Source organism: Dipodomys spectabilis, unplaced genomic scaffold (assembly GCF_019054845.1).
Source record: "Dipodomys spectabilis isolate Male_0828 unplaced genomic scaffold, ASM1905484v1 ptg000069l, whole genome shotgun sequence".
NCBI classification, from domain to species: domain Eukaryota; kingdom Metazoa; phylum Chordata; class Mammalia; order Rodentia; family Heteromyidae; genus Dipodomys; species Dipodomys spectabilis.
In genome coordinates, this window is record NW_024870746.1 from 23,386,854 (window position 1) to 23,389,850 (window position 2,997).

Genomic DNA, 2,997 nt, shown 5'->3' on the forward strand with positions numbered 1-2,997 from the left:
TTTGGTTTTAGCACTCACCCAGGCTCCTCCCAAAACTTTCTGACCCACCAGGGCTTCATGTCAAAATACCCCCATTGCTGCCCACAGACCTTTTATCCCCACCTGGCCACATTTTGTGGGTGTGGTGCATCTAAAAATCCATGAAGAGAAGCCACCGAGAAAAGCCTCTGCCCCAGAAGCTGAGGAAGGTTATTCAAGGTAAAGCTAGAAATTTCAAACCAACAACACTGTTGGATATACTAGATGTCCTGGGTAAGAAGAAATGAAACTCCCATTATCAGCCTTAGAAAAATAACTACAGGCTGCCACTGGTGGCTCGTGCCTGTAATCCTAGCTACTTCAGAGGCTGAGATCTGAGGATCATAATTTAAAGCCAGTCCAGGCAGAAAAGTCTGTGAGACTCATATCTCCAAGTAACTAGCAAAAAGCTGTAAGCAATGGTATGGCTCAAGTAGAGAGTGAAAAAGCCAAGTGAGAGCATGAAGCCCTGAATTCAGACCTCCCCCCCCAAAAAAAATACTAACAAGAAACAGGAGGCAAGCTTTTAGCCGCCTCCCTTTCTCCAGGTGAGCACAATTCTACCTTCGCTGCCTACATCATGGAACTGTCTGCTCCCTGTGCTGACCTCTGCTGAGCAAGCTGGTGAGCCCTGAATCCAGCAAGCTCTGATTCCTCAGCCTTCCTTTTGCATCTTCAGTATACCCTACAGGGTCCCCAGCATGTTCTCATGTTTTGAGTCTAAGTTGCAGATAAAAGCAAGGCACAAGACCCACCATACCAGAAAGCTGCCATTTTGCTGAGCATGAGGGGAGATTTCTAGTATTTTGTGCACTGCAGATGAGACCTTCCAAAACTAACACACACACACACACACACACACACACACACACACACACTATCACCACCACCACCATCGTCAGTTTTCATCTGCCCAGATTACACTGCAACTAAAATGGTGAAACTTACTAAGTAGAGCATCGAAAAAGATTTATTCGGATTGCCTGGGCTGCCATGTCCTCAGACTTTGACTTTACCACCTTCCTGCTTTATAACATCTTGTAACAAATTGTAGGGATACATAAAGAATGAAACATGGCTCTTGATGATGTGTGAGTGTGATACCAGCCCTACATTGCCTGCCTCTGGCCTTCTGGTTAGTTCAGTCAGAAATATACAATCCCAAACTGAGCATGGTAATGCACAACTGTAATTTCAGCACTCAGTAGGCTGATACAGGAGGAAAATGAGTTTAAGATCAGCCTGGGTGCCAGACGCTGGTGGCTCATGCCTGTAATCCTAGCTACTCAGGAGGCTGAGACCTGAGGATCACGGTTCAAAGCCAGCCTGGGCAGGAAAGTCCGTGAGACTCTTATCTCCAATAAACCACTAGAAAACCAGAAGTGGCCCTGTGGCTCAAGCGGTAGAGTGCTTGCCTTAAGCTGAAGAGCGCAAGGACAGCGCCCAAGCCCAGAGTTCAAGCCTCACAACCAACCAAAAAAAAAAAAAAAAATCAGCCTGGGCTACATAGCAAGACTTTTCTTTTCCTTCTCTCTTTCTCTCTTTCTCTCTCTTTCTTGTCAGTCATGGGGCTTGAACTCTGGGCTTGGGCACTGTCCCTCAGCTCTTCAGCTCAGGGCTGGCATTCTACCACTTGAGCCACAGTGCCACTTTCAGTTTTCTGGTGGTTAATTAGAGATAAAAGTCTCACAGGCTTTTCTGCCCAGGCTGGCTTCGAACTATGATCCTTAGATCTCAGCCTCCTGAGTAGCTAGGATTATAGGCATGAGCCACTGGTGCTCGGCAACTCTTCTATTTTAAGTCATGCTTAGTGAGATTGTTTTTTCTCTCATGGGCAGCTGAAGAAAGAAATTGGGGAACCTTTTTTGGGGGGGATCAGGAGCAGGAGAGGTATTTCTTCTCCCACAACCTTGTTCTCATTTACTTAAATTCAACCCAAAAGAACATTAGTAGACCCCTGTTAAACATCTTGACTTGGGTCATTTGCTCCCAATAAGTTTGCAGTCTGATACGTGGAATCTTGTCCCCTTTGACACAAATTATACCCAGATATTCCATCCATTCATCCATCCAACTATCCATCCACAGGTGCCTGACATCTCACTTCTTTCTCCTCATGTTTTCTGCTCTTGTACTGAAATGCAGATTCAAATCCTCTGACATGCATTTGTTGGGATCTATATCTCATATGTGGTTATGTGGGTTTGGGCCTTTTCCCAGTTCCATTGATTTCAGATGTTCAGATGTTCTTACTCACTTGGAACATAGGAGATACCTCTGTGGCTCCCGTTCTGTCAGTAATAGAGCAGAGGCTTCACTTATCCCAAACGTCTACAACAAGTTCTTAGCATCAAAACTAGGGAAATAACTTTTGCAAAGATAGTATCTCCATTGGCTTGCATCCAGGAGTTTTCCTATGCTTATCTTAGACCATTTAGATTCTGAAAGTTTGAGGTAAGAGTGGGCAATGAGTTCAAATCAATGAGAAAAGGATATACTACCCAACATGTGGCTGGAGATAGTTGGCTCTACATTTCAAAGCAAATGAGTCAGATACTAACCTTAACCCTGTTTTCTGGATTATGTATTAAAAAATCATGAAGAGCTGGGTGCTGGTAGCTCTCATCTGTAATCCTAGCTACTCAGGAGGCTGAGATCTGAGGACTACAGTTCAAATCCAGCCTGAAAGTGCATGAAACTCCTATCTCCCATTAACCACCAGAAAACCAGAAATGGAACTGTGACTGAAAGTGGTAGAGCATTAGCCTTAGACAAAAAATGCTCAAGGATAACACCCAGGCCCTGAGTTCAAGCCCCAGGACTGTCATAAACAAAACCTAACAACAACGACAAAAAGAATCATTTTTATTTGTCTCTCTTTATCTTGCTATTGTGGGTCTGTATGCATATACATAATATATTAGATTAACACACAAAATTCAGGCCAGCCTTCTTGGTGTTCTGCTCTCCAGCCCTGGT